We start from the raw sequence: 15,280 nt of genomic DNA, 5'->3' as shown, positions 1-15,280 counted from the left end.
TTATTGTGTCTTATGGAGATGACGTATTTCCGAATCTGCGAATTCCGCTACAAATTCTATTAACAATAGCAGTTTCAATTGCAAGCTGTGAGCGGTCGTTTTGAAACTTATTTTGTCTTATCTGCGTGCATCAATGGGACAGGATCGTCTCAGTAATCTTGCTATTCTTAGCGTTGAACGAGAAACATTGGAAACAACAGATTTCGATGACGTGATTAACCAGTTTGCGACAGTAAAATCAAGAAAAATAATTAATCTATAGTTGTAAATCATTCATGTTTTACAGTGACTAAGTGAGTCATACGTGTAGTTTGTGTAACCAAAACGCTCCTTCTTTAAATACATTGTTCTACTAAAATTTGAACTGTTTTCCGTAGAATTAAGTACGGTATATTCTGAAAAAAAAGAGGGGGCGCCAAATTTATAGTTTGCCCCCGGGCGCAAAATACTCTCGCTACGCCTCTGGTCCGTGGCACGTACTCTAGCTCGAAATTTAAATTTATGCCAATTTACAATTACAATGACGTTTATGCCAAATTTAACAGTTATCAAAATTATACATACCGGTGTGAGTTTAAAAAAATTGTTATATAAATTACCGAATTTCCGATCTTGGGTCGGGAACGACGTTCCGGCAAAAGGATTGCTTATGGTAAAAAGGATTGCCTTTTTAACCAACAGGCCATCCCGTCATCTGCTCGTATTTTAATGCTTTCTAAGATTATCTATCTTAGAAGTCCCGTTATGACTTATGAGGTAATCTGTGAAGTTAATTTTTCTAAAGATGTAAATGCTTTCTTTAAAAAATATTCTACCTTTAACCAACGCCTTTATAGATAGGCGTTGCTTTAACGTTGCTACAGAGCCATATGAGATTCGTGCAAAAATGTATGCATTTATGTAAATGTATCCGTCTCCGAAAACAAAAAAAATATGTTTTGCACCACTATTATTCACCACGAGCTGTTTTTTTGTTATCAAACAACCTGTCCTGCTATACAATGTTGAAGCTTTAAAAATAAAAACAAGGAACGAAACTATTTCCTCGTGTTGCTATAAATGAGTATATATAGTGTACGGAAGATGTCTATCCAATAAGAATTCAAAGTTGCATGCCGACAATGAATTCTTGTTGCCTGTGATGGAATAACGTATATCTTTTTGGTGGTGTTACAACGGAACAAATTAACATTGTACGGATAATGAGTTTTAAAAACAATACTGGTAATGCAAATTATAATCTGACATTATTTCGAACGAAGTTATACGATCTCATAGAAAAATAGCTTCACGGAATCCAAGGGCCAGTTTGAAAACAGCTGATATAGACGTTAGTGACTACAAAACAACTGCGACTGCATAGAAGCGTTAGATTTATATACGCGAAATTCTATGCAACCCAGTGTTTCCTCTAGTCCAGTGGTTCTCAAAGGGAGCCACGCACTTGGCTCTCTTTGGGGGGAATTTAAAATTTTTGGGAGGAAATTTGTTTCAGTGAGGAATTGGGGAGGAAAATTGGGTGAAAATGGCTCACTTTTTCATTATTTGATATTTAACACATATAATTAAAAAATCGTTCATTTTTTATTTTTTACATATTTCAATATTGAGTTGCTGTTTTTGTAATAAGTCACGGAACTTAGATTAAATGAATTACAATGCAAAGATTATTCTCTACATTTATCGACCCACATTTTGAGATTTAACGCAAATTATATTGTATCTGAACCGGAACTTTATGAACCGGTTTTGAAATAACGATGTTCGAACCGGAGCTGAACCGGAATTTTTAAATTGCTCCTAACCGAAACCGGAACTGAACCGTATTGCGAAAAAATCCTTGAACCCGAACCGAACCTGAACCGGAAAAGTCAAACGGTTCGACTCCCTGGTTATGAGTACGTAAAAGTAAAATAAAGAAAGGGTGAAACATAAAGTTGTCCAGCTTCAGCTTCTTATATCTGCGGCTACTTGCATAAATTGAGAAAAAATACTGCTAGTTAATCTTTCAAAGTTAAACAGAAAATTTAGCAAAACTGGACAGTACCGATTCACATTTCTATAATTATGTCCTGGTTACCTGGACAATGTTTTATTTTGGTAGGCTAAAGGCTGATTCACACTAGACGCGTCTAGCGTTAACGTAAAACGTTTTAAAAAAACGCTTTCGGTTGCGGAAAAGTTTAAATATTTAAACTTTGACGCTTTCCGGTTAGAAGCGAGGAAATTTGCCGTTAACGCTGGCAACACGTTATGTGTGAACTGGACGCCGTTGGACGCCAGACGCAAACGCTAGACGTTAACGCGTCTAGTGTGAACCAGCCTTAATCCTTCTAATCGCCTAGTACTTATTGCAGATAAGTTTTAGTTGAATATTTGGTAGACTTAGTGTTAGTAGTGCTAAAGGAATAGTTCAGTGTTGGTCCAGTATATATTTTAAATTCTGCAAATTGCCAAAGAAAATGATGGAGAGCGACTTTTGGAAATTCACTCATTCAAAAAACAGCTAATGTGGTTGGATCCACAAGTTGAGACGGGCTCAAAACCAAAATGTGCACATTGTGCGCACAATGTGCACTTGCTATATGTGCACCGCATTCGAAGGTGCTCATTGTGCGCACAATGTGCACTTGTCAAATGTGCACGAACCAAAATGTGCACATTGTGCGCACATTGTGCACTTGCGACATTTGCATCAAATGTACACTAAATCTGCATCTAATGTGCACCTCACTTGAATTTGATGTGCTATTAATGTGCCGGTACGGCAAAGGTGGCTAAAAAGTTGCACACTCTGTTTTCCGTGATCACTTTTTCCAACGCGTGTGATGGTAAGGCGCTATTTGTCCGGCAGCCGGTTATTATTATCGAACTTAAAAACAGACAGTAAATGGTCGTTAGCTGCTTGAGAGCTTCACTATTTTGATTTGTTTTTCTTGTTCGTTTTTTTTTCGCTATCTATTTTATTACTAAAAAAAAAAAAAAAAATTAAAAACAGACAGACAGGCAGATGTAGGATTTGTACTTTTCTTACTTACCAGAAGATATACAGATTGTCACAAATTTAATTATTGTAGACCCTTTGTACCGGACTAATGCGTTTGTCAGCGGGAATCGCCGTTCGGGTCAGCTACCCACCGACTTGGTTTTCCCTCAGGGATAGGACTTTGTGTGAATTTCGAAGTCTCAGTTTTTCTAGCGCTGCGTGACAACTTTGTGTGCGGTTGCGTTTTGGATGGCGTTGTGTTGTATCGTCATTCGCCGGGTGGATACCGAGAGAATCGGACGCATTTTGAGCACGGATTGCAATCTCGTTGGTTAGAGGCAAGAATAATTTTTGAATTGTAAAGTCATTTAAGCTAAGTTACGTGATGTATTAAAAAAACAGCAACTCATTGATAATATATAGAAAAAATTAAAAATCAACGTTTTATTTAATCAATATTCATATTTTTGTCATAAAATTTCGAGTAAACCGCTTTTGTTTACAGGTTGGGGTTCGGTTAAGGTTTATGTTCTTTCAAATTATTCGGTTCAGTTCCGGTTCTGGTCCTTAAAATTTTACAAAAAAACGGTTCAGATTCGGTAACACTTCGGCATTGTTTACCTTTTTGGATGTTGCATAAATGTGGGCCTATGCCTTTACTTTTTATTTTCAGTAATTATTTTTTTTCTCTGTAATCTAACATTATATATTTTTTATGTTTCTGTAGTATTTTTCTACGTTCGTCTTCAACTTCCCTTTAGTGTATTGATTTTTAATTTTTTTTTTATTTCGATAGCCTTTTCTTTTTTATTCATTTTTCATTTATTTTTACTATAATTTCATTTTCCTTTGTCATTTGAGGTTATATTTAATTTGTTTCTGTCGCATTTTCATACCTACCTATCGATAGTATTTCGTTTATAATCTTGCTTAAAATATTTCGCAAATATGGGTGCTGCAGTTTTTCGTTTAAAATTTTTCCATTCAACCATTTCCAACTTTTTATCTTACGATTGGTATTTCGCCCTGAAGTGAGTATTTTTTTGTTCGCTTAATTGCTTTTGTGCTATATGCGTGCCGTGACTCCTTCAATTTTCTGTTTTGCAAAATAGACTTTTGTGTTGAAGTTTTTTAAATTTACGCAATTATGACCTGACTTAACGTTGTACAATCACTCATTTTAAATGTATTTCATAATAAAAATGCTTGTATTTTTCAAAATGCAGTGAATCAGAGAGGTCGATAGAGCCACTAATTACGAAAGTTATTTTTAGGATTCATTGATCATTTAAAAACAAACACAAACAATCTAAGCAGACGCAACGCTATTCAATGTTCAACTAATTCTAACCAATTTTTTTCTAAGTTAGCAAAATTAAAATGCAATATTGCAGTTGAATTAGATTAAAAATGGTCAAACATAGATCTTTAAATACAAGAAGTGTTGCCTTACGTTTAAAAGGTCCTATCAACATGCAATTGGGTAGGGGTGCCCAAAACGTGACATTTTTTCCGATAACCAATATCGTGAACAAAAAGTATCACAATCCGATACCCAGTGACGTCATAACAATGCCCACATAAGTAGAGTAGTTAAAAATTATGAACGTTTAAAAACACTTTTACGGGTTTTAAGGCTAAATTTGCAGGTTTAGTTACCCCCAGTTGTTAACTTATTTGTTTGGAAAATTTAACCCATATAATCGAAAATCCATACAATTGGGACTCAATTAAAAAAAAAGAATCGATCGAAAAATAACATGCATAATAAATTCACTCAATATAATCGGAAATCCATAAAATTGGAACTCAAATAGAAAATATATCATAATAAAAAGAATGGCACGAAAGATAACATGCATTAGCCTATTTGATCTTTTCCATACAAAAACATCATCGGAAAAATCGTTTAATATGAAGTTATTTCTTTTTCTGTATAACGTTCACTGATACATTGTAAGTTGCACATTGAGCGATAGTACTCAATGTGCATTTAATCGTCACATATCGCAAGTGCACATTGTGCGCACAATGTGCACGTTTTGATTTTGAGTCCTGTTGCACAAGTTTGTGCTAAGTATGCCAAATTAACGGTTGTAAAGCAAACACTACTTCCTTTTCCGACTACATATTTATTTGAATGACGTTTTAGTGCCATTACAGATATTTTGACCAAAAAAGAGGTACACTTGACATTTGCAAACGCAGAGATTCTCGGACAAAACTGACATTCTTTTATCCTCAATTTTCATTGTTTTTATTTAAACACAACTCGTACACTTTCCGCAACAGCATCCAAAACCCATTTTTGTACTTTTCTTTTGTTAACAGGCCACATTACTTTAGAATTACTTTCGTTTTTTGCTTCCGTCAACCAAGGAATTTTGCTATAAAGTTTGACTCAAAATTATAAACAAACTAGCAGGGGTGGGCAAACTGCGGCTCGCGAGCAACATGTGGCTCGCCGGCATGTTTTTTGTGGCTCTTCTAGTCGAATTGGAAAATTCCAAAACAACTGTAACGGCTACCAAAGAGTTCTTTTTTTAAAGCTAGAATTTCGTTTATGACGTAACACTAGACATAGAATCAAAGAGTTAGCTAACAACAAGTGAACGCAATGTTATTGCTAAGGTTTCAGAGATCAGCAAATCAAACAAAAGACCGATATTGATAAATATTGTGCGTGTTATTTTGCTATTACCGTTATTATTATTGTGTTGAATTGATACCGTTTTGCTATATTACAATTTTGTTATTATTGCTGAACTTACATTATTTACCGTTTTTGTATTGAAATAATTTTGAGGCTCTCTGGTACTTTTATTTTCTGCAAATGGCTCTTCCATTGAATACATTTGCCCACCCCTGAACTATAGTAACTAACTGTTAACAGCTACTGCAGCGATAATTCCATGGTTGTTTTAAAACAATAGCACTACAAAAGGATATCGTTTAAGGCGATTTTATTCGTGGAGGAATTAAAATTTGCTTTACGGTTAAAATGACTGTTGGCGGTACTTTTAGGTAAATCGCTTCCCACCTCATACTGTGGTTATTGTAATAAACTAAATAAAATACATGCTATATATTAAGTGACCTAGAGTTAGGAATTGTCAGGAAGTTTTAATATTTTAACAGTTATCTAAAACAGTTGCCCAAATGTTTTGTGGTGCGGGCCAAAAACCAAAGCACTCCGCGGGCCACATACTTTGGTTTCGCGGGCCGCATTTGGCCCGCGGGCCGCAGGTTGCTCGACCCAAGGCTAAAGTGTTGGCACGTCGTAATTTTCTACAGTCGGCCTCGATTGTTTACCGCAATATTAAATATACGTAAGACTTGTAGGCTTTGTTTTTGTAGTTGTGGCAAGCGTTCACTGTTTAACGAAATTATTGTAATTTGTTGAAGATCAGCAAATAGAGTCAAGTGGGTCTAGCAAGAACAAACATTTTTTTTAAAAGATACACTGCTCACAACACTCAAAACTAAGAGAATATGCTTTTGTACTTGATTAATATAAATAATGCAATATATGCACATTTTAGAAATAGCGTTAAACTTCTCTGATATTAAAATGGGATAAACTATAACTCCAAACAAAACGAAACGAACACAAACAGTCCAGAATCACAAAACTACGTTTTTATGAACGGAAGACAAGTGATAAAAATGGTGCCGGATGCCTGTGGTTACAAACAAAAAATATAACATCTCGATTTCAAGTTCGGTGAAAATAATTTACCGGGTATTGCCTCTAGTGTGATTGACACCATATAAGCACGACAAGCTTAAGTAGTTATAAAAAACGTCCGAAAATGTTGCTGCCAACTGTTTCGTCACTTTAAATAGCACTCCGTCGGAAATAAATTAGTTTTATTTGGACCTGGTCGGGTGCATAAGGCTGTTAACTTTTGTTTTACAGCCTGTGCTCACGCACATACCAGTCAACGTTCGGACGAAAACAATTTTTTTGTCAGCCGCGACTTATTATGTCACTGCCAGTCTCGACAAAGCCCTGCACGGGGTTCGTCCAATTTTCCTTTTGGGCATTTACATCTAAATATTTAACATTCCCTGCGAAACGAATGATAACCGCTGAAAACGATAACACGAGTTTTTTCGCCTCCCAACTTTGTCGAAGCAGCGCTGCTTTCTATTTGGCAATATGCCAGTGCTATAGAAAAAATAGAATAGTGAAATTTATGATATAAGCAATATTGGTAGTTTAACCCAAACTTTTAAAACGTTTAACCCACAGATTAAATTCTATTAAACTTGCCAAAATTACGAGTCTAAATGTCAGCTATGCAGGGTATTATAAGTCCAATCAGGGCAAACCTTTGACATAGAAATCGTGTGTTTGTCTACACTTCTATTAATTGTTACTTCGACATATCATAAGATAGACAAACGAACTTCGGATAAGCACAAATGTTGGCCGAGATATGACATACCCGAATTATTAATTTCGAATTGGGAAAAGGTATTCAAAGCCATATTTTGGTTGCTGTTTTTTGTTTATAGTCGGCTACTTGTAATGTATAGAACCTAACTTTCAGGTGCCGATATAACGCCAGAAGCTAAAATAGTCATTTTGCACAGCTATACAACGTATAGGAAATAATACTTTTACAGTAAAATCGCTTTACAAATGCATACAATCAATAAAGCCCCCTTATCGTCAGGATGATTAATGAACAATACATGCAAACTAACATATTTTCGCATTTCAATCCAGGCAAGCTTTAGCAAAAACAAATTAGATGAACTATAGAACTTTTCAGGCTTATACGGAAGGAGAACCAAAGGATGTAAACCTAGTCTATAAATATAAAATATCTCGCATAAAGCTGGAAAAATAGTTTTTCCTTACGATAACTCAAACACTTTTAATGGTAACGCGGTGTTGCAGTTTTTCGTATTATGGATTGGAGTAAAACAAAATGTTAAAAAAAAGAAAAGTAAAACTGTGTCTAAAATAGTTTAGCATATAGTACTGCGCCCTATTCGTCAATAACCCAAATCGAGTATCTCAAGTTTCTTTTATCAGATATTGAAGAATTCCCGCCAAATTTTGGTTTTATTTTATTCTGGTAAATTTACCACCCTTCATTCTCCGGTACAAACACAAAGACAAGTTTACCAATTTTAATAATTTGGCCACGTGGTCCAACTATATTTTGTCGCGGGCCAACTAATGCAGTTAGTTTGAAATGCACGGTCTAAGTTGCAATGGCGTATCTGAATTGTAAGTGTGGGGGGACATATGCTGTCACAACTACGTCATATTTCAAGTAGTCTTAAGAAAATTCTTTTTTCGAAACAACTGGTGTGCAATTAACCTTTTTTTTTTAACTAAACCTAAGTTCATCGCGCCAAGTGGGAAAAATGTGTTTATTCAGTTTCAGTTGGCCAGACGTTTACTTTAAACGTTTCGCATTAAGCACATAGAAAATTATTGCAATATCATTCATGCATCTCAATGGCTTACCCGAAAACACGTGAAAAGAAACGCAGAAAGCACAAATAGAAAGAAAACACATTTTTCGGACTTAATTTCCTTTACATGGGTAAAACATGGGTTTATCACAGTTTTAACACCAAATCATATCGAAACGAAAAAGCTTATCACAAGAATAACTTGCCAATCTAAAATAACTTTATTTAAATATGCATAATAGGCCAATCAATCGACTGTTGTTTTGGTAAAATGTTATATAGCTTCACAAGTTCACATATAGCGTGCAATATGCTATACAATTCTTCTTCTTTATAACTGCTCTGAAACAAATACTACGACAATTGTATTAGGCCATTTATTTTTTAAGTTATATACGTTAGGCAAAAAAATCTGGCAAAAATATATCTGTTTTTTTAGGTGTAAACCGAAAACCAATTACCCAATTGCAAATCAAATTTACTAACTTCAATTTTTTACATTTTACTTTTAAAAGCATAAAAAATCTTATAAATGAAGCCAAGTCAAAGTAACAAACAAAAAGAGCCCCGCAATCCATGTGATAAATTTGTTTTAATTTTTCGGGCGCTAGTAGGCAGTAAAACGTAACACAATGTCGAAATTGTGTTTAAACTCCATAAGTAGCAATTTTTTAATGCTTAACTCAACATAAAGATCATACATAGTACATACCCACTATGGGCTATTAAACGTCTATAGATTCAAAGTTATTCATTGAGAGAAATATTGTTTAAGTGTGCTATTGACTTTTTATGCCGGGTTCAAATAGGCATTTACATTCAGCGCGGACAATATTAAAAAGTAAAACTATTTTCTGAGAGTGACTGACAAACTTGAGCGCGTTTGTGTCGGGCGCCTACATAAACAGAGCGACGACTGTGAAAACACGATTCGGCCACCTACAACCTACAAGGCCCCTCGTTTTGCAATATGATGACGGGATAAGGGTCCTTGCAGTGGTCGCTGCTTTGCCTTGTTGCAGCGCTAAGATTGCCAGACTACGAATTCGTGCCGCTTTTGCGGCTCGCACGAGTGTCATTGTCGCCTCCAATAACTCCGCGACAAGGACACCTACAAGTCTCTTGGCGGTCGACTTGGAATGTGCGATTACTTGTAGGACGTTCGCGGGCGTTATCGAGACGTTGCCGTAATTCACGGATTACAAATATTTCAATCATTCTTAAGAGCTAATGTTGTTAATGGTTTAAAGTTTTGTTCTAAAATTTAGAATATATTTTTGCGAAATCTTAAATCGGACCTATTGCTTAGCAGAGTTTAGACCTTCGTCATAGATTTTGAGGGTCGAAGTTCCGCGTTCAAAAATAAAACGCAAACGGCGAACATAGAACCGGTGGCGCAAAAGTTTGCGATCGCCAACGGTGGAAAAATGCGAATGCGAAACCCGATATCCGCTGTGCGCCGTGTCAAAGTGGCAATATTTTTTGTGCCAAACCGCCACCCCGATGCGCAACGGATGCAGTAATTCTGCTTGCCAAACTCCGCTGACGGCCTCCCGCGAGACCACTCGCCAATGCCCAACGGTGCCCCGGCGACCGAGGTAGCGGGTAGCGCCCGTACGATGTCGCTACGAGCTGAAACAGGTGGAAAAGAGTCAATTGCGACAAGTTGAGCGGCGCGGCGAAGGCCCGGGGGCGCCGTGGGAGCCCCTTCCCGGTAACGACAAACCTTTAATTTGATTAGATTGGAGATATTGACTTGGCACTTCGCGGCATTGCACGGCTGCTCTCTCTTCTGTCGCTGACTCCGCTGTTGTTTCCTCGGCAAAAGCTTCGCGAAGTGGGAATTGAGTGTGCGCACTACAAAGAAAAGTTTTGGCGAAACCTGCACAAATTTATTTTGAAGCTCATGTTGACACTTTAATTCTCATTTGACTTTGACATTACACTATTTCCAGGGTTATTTACTCTTTTCAACACAAAAGTGCCGAGCTGCAATTTTCGGACCGTAATTAAATGTAGCATTCTTTATTTGCTATTTTTAAATTAAACGGAGAACACCACATTAATGTTGTGTAATGCGCAGCGTTGCTTCTTTAAAATAGGTATATTGATGGATGTTAAAGTAGGTATATTGACCCCATCTTAACTAAACAGATTGGACTTGTTAATTGAAGGTCAACTTTACTATACATAGTGATGCAGTTGACTTGTGTGAAAAAACATTGTTATTTGGATTGTCTTACGATTCGGTATACAGTCACGATAGATTTGGTCCCTTTGTCTATTTAAGCAAATTGTGTTGTGTGTATTGCTACCAATCAAACGACACGAAATAGATGAAACGCTGCGTTGAACGCGCAGTTGTTGCTGTGATATGATCTGCCATCCTCGCTGCGTAACATCGGCAAAGCCCTTGGGTGCGGCCACTCGCCGCACCAACAGCGCGCGCAGGCAGACTTGCCCGTGTTGCTCGCAACTTACAAACTCGGTAATTAATACGCCGCCTGGGAAAACGTCCCAGCATTGAAATGGTGGCCGCTAAACGAAGTGTCGACAAGTTTGCCGTAATGATAAGTGAAAATCCTGCACTGCAAACGCGACGCAAATCTTCTCAAGGTTCGTTCGCGCATTACGCGCTGTTCCGCTAGAACGGGTAGGCCTGTCAATCGAAAGGCAAGAGGCATTGAGTCGTGTTTATATGCAAGTCAAAATTATTTAAGGGATTACGGCGCCTTTCTTTCAAAAGGTTATCTGCCCCGATAAGGGTCGTATGTTTGTGCCTCCCATAGGCAAGAATGCGCTCGCCTTGCCCCTTTCCTTAATCGCTTGCATCGTCTGGTTTCACCCCACACCCGCTCTCCTTTCTCGCTACCGAGCGAAAGGACAAGTGAAAAATTTTTTTTGTAAACGTGTCCCGCGAAAACATTTTTGCCTCTAATCTGTCTAAACCGGCCTTAACCCGTCCTCACGGCGCACCACCGGCATGCGTCACAAGTGCACCCGTCCGTGACGGGTGAAGAACAAGCCGGAGTGGGGGCCTGCTTACTCTTTGCTGTAATATATCTCACGCCAGCGACAGTGACCCTGTTGTCGACGACAGATCAAATAGCGCCGACGCTGGTAATTCCTTTTATGGGCACTCTGGGCTGGAGATGACTCGAATTTTTTCGTACTTGAGTCAAAACAGATCAGTGCTTGTGTGACGATTAACTCCCGTTTCGGTTAACGGCCAGGGAATCAATCTCTTTGCGCTTAAAAACGACGCGAGCTCTATCGGCATTGTGATATTTATATCGTTACTTAATACGTTACACCGAGATTTTTCTTTTTTTGTCGCGATATTTACCTTTTTTGTTGACGGAAACCAAAGTATAAGTTGAAAGTTGCGCACGAAAAACGGAACGATTGCGCAAAATATTTTAATACTCGCTGAGCTTTACCTTTGTTGGACACGAGCTTGCGGATGTCTTGCCGCTGGTGGTTGCTTCGGTGCAAGTGCAGGGTCACGCGGCTTAGCCATGCTAAAGGGGGAGCGGATTTGCAGCAGCACCAGCAGCGACTGTCATCGCTAAAGACTCGGTTATCTAAACAAAGCCTGACAAAGGCCCTATAATTACCGCCCAGCGAAAGCGGCCCGAATTTCGGCGAGGCGAAGTAGAATCAAGTTGTCAAGGAAAGCAACCTTATCGCGCCTATGCACAGGAGGGCAAATTTCGACAGCCGCGGTCTCACGACCCCCGCAGTGACTTCGGTCGGATCCGTCCAAGGTAGAGAGTGATGTGTCAGGCAGATTATTCGTGACGAGTGGTGGCGCATTGGCCGTATAAGTTTTTGAGGTTGTCACAAGTGTTTTTTTTAGTTCCAGATGGAATAAGATTGGCCAGTGATGTAAGAATTTCCATTCAGGTGTGTGTTGACGTTGCCTACGGTAGCAAAGTTTAGCCGCTAACTGGTCTTGGCTATGTCGAAAAATGTATTTGATGCTGTGGTTTACTTGTGCAAGGGATTTTTGAGTTAATAATTTCAGATCAAAATTGTTTGGTAAAAAAATGTCAATTAAATTTCGTAAGCTTGTTTTCAGGTCTGCCTGTACCGAAAAACAGCTTATATTTTATTGAACTTACTGCGCACGCGCGATGTTTTAAATTTGATATCCATCTGCGTTCCAAAGTAGGTATAAACATTAGGTGAGTGTTTCCTCTTTATGCTACAAATTTGGTGCACGATTAATATATAAACTTTAACACCTGCAGTTCAGAATTGTAATTAGTGTCCGCCATTTTGCGCATGCACGGATTAAGGTTCTCAAGCGAAATCGAATATCCAATCGCGCGGACTTCGTTTATTGGGTTGGATTGTATAACAAACCCAGAGCAATTATTGATTTATTTAACAGATTAAGGATTAGTCTAACTCTAAACCGTACCGCTATTATGCGTGTTAGTCATAGATGTTTACATAAACGGTTGTCGTCAACTCCAGCTTTACCTCACGCATTTTGCTTTAAACGCGATGGCCTTCATATGGCGGTGACACTATGCGCTACGAAAGCACAAAAAATGTCATTCTCTAAACACCAGTGACAAGGGGCCTGGTCGTGCTAAATCTCGGGACGAATTTTCTGCCCGACATGACGCTTAAGCTTCCGCCTGGCCGGGCTACAATAAATTTACTCGTGAAATAAACCAGGCGACAAGCGATGGAATTTATCGGATTACCTACAGCGCAGCTTGCGCCCCGCATAGGGCGTCGTAATTGTCAAGTCGCTCGCCTTGTTTGGCGACATATTTTTGACAATAAGATACAGGTTTTGTAGTTATTAATCTCGAATATTCCGATGCGATTGAGTTATGACTTTTGAAACATTTAACTCAAACGTCATAACTTAATCGCATGGGAATATTCGAGATTAATAGTGAAGGTGATACTTTTCACAAAGCCCCTTGTATTACTTTACAGCTTAATTGTTTTATACTTGAGAACCAAATAATTTGCACATTCCGTTTGCACAATTATTTACATTATACCACCTGAATAGCATCATTAACAATAAAAACAGTTAATAAAATAAGAGTAACTTATACAAGTGGCAAAATGTCTTATATATGAAGTTATTTTCTCGCCCTCTTTTACGTGTGTGCATTGTTGTGTTGATATTTTTTCTAGAGACTGATGACGCCCTATTTTATGGCGAAATATATTTTTCTTTTAAAAGACTAGAACTTATTAACTGACTTTGACTAACTCAGAAAAGTCGAATGAATATTAACTTAAACAAAATAAGAATTAAAAGGGGCAAAATCGACTTACGTTGAATTGATGGCAAAAATGACAGTAATCGACCAACTTACACCAAAATATATCTTTCGTATTACTTAACAATCCACTTAATTTTTAAAATTCTATAGCAATTGAAAATTTATGAGCCATAAGTTTGTCGTTCGGCATACTCAATAATTTTGATTATAAAGTTACCAGAAACATGATTAAAGGCGACATATTTTTTTGTTATCTTGGAAGTTATTTTCAATTACAAATGCAAAAAATTCCTAATCACCTGGCGAAGCACTTTAAACATGAATAACACACGCTTTTGTTTAAGGTCATTTTAAATATTGCAAAATGGGGTAAGGTTAACAATATGCGTAGGTAATTGAAGCGTGCGAGTTTCTTTGGGTTAATAATGTTTTTATTGTAAAAATTTACCAGCAGGTTTAAGTATGCGTTCCGTCCCATGTTTATTTTATGACCGTATCCTCTGTGTGGGTATGACCGTGTCTAGGCGTTGCCTGGCACCAAATGATCAACAATTAGTATAAATTATATTTGGATGCGCGTAGGAGAGATATTTTGTAGCGAAATTCTCGGTTTAAATGTTTACCTTTAGTGCGTCTCGCCGTCCTCACTTCTAAACAACGCTTAGTTTGTTTTGGTTTGATTTTATTTATTTACCAAGTATTTAGCCTTAACAAAACAATTTTAGGCTCCCTATCTTATTTCTACAGTTTTTCTTTAAAATACAAGCTCTTGCAAGATACACGATTTCAATATGCGTTGGCTGGTAACTCAATTCCGAAGGGATGCTCCAAAATTGTCTGAACTTGTATTTTATGTGTATCTCGTCGCAACACTCAGGGGAGTACATTACTGAGCGGTGTATACAATGTCGCTTATAACGTACATAAAATTCTCTCGCTGAACTGCGCATTTTATATCTTCTACGCGTCCCTTGCGATAATGTGATATATGCACAGTGCCTTGTTGACTTTATAAGAATGTTACAGCCATTTTGTGAGATAAATATTACACCCGGGGATGAATCGACATATTTCGAAATGGTTTCTTGATTGGTTACTATTTGGTTGAATATATCACATATTTAAACATAATGTAAAACAAATACGACTTGCATGGTAAAGCATTATTTTTGACTGATTTTGTCCGTTAGTATTGTTGGGCGAATATGAGGTCATTGGAATAGTTTTGTTTTTATTTTTGTTATAACCTAGATTTTCATACAATTATAGAAAAAAATACATTAGAATGTAATATTCTATGTTGAATCGAACAAGAAATATTTAAGCATATTAGCAATTTGTTTTATCTTGCCAATATATCTAAAAAAAATATAAATTATGTTCGAGTTTTTACAGTGTAGAAAAATACGACATATATTTTGAAAAAGTTTTTGTTCGCAATTAAATACTCCGCCCTAATAAACAGCTCAAACATATTTTAATCAATTTAAGGCCCCGGAATATCTGATTGGAGAATCTCGAAAAAGAAATACATTATAGGACAGAAATATGGCTATCTACTGGAAAAGTTACCTTTCTTACTATACGATAGGGCAATAAA

The sequence above is a fragment of the Ascidiella aspersa genome, chromosome 1, assembly GCF_963924565.1.
Source record: "Ascidiella aspersa chromosome 1, kaAscAspe10.2, whole genome shotgun sequence".
Lineage (NCBI taxonomy): Eukaryota > Metazoa > Chordata > Ascidiacea > Phlebobranchia > Ascidiidae > Ascidiella > Ascidiella aspersa.
This window is presented reverse-complemented; position numbering follows the sequence as displayed.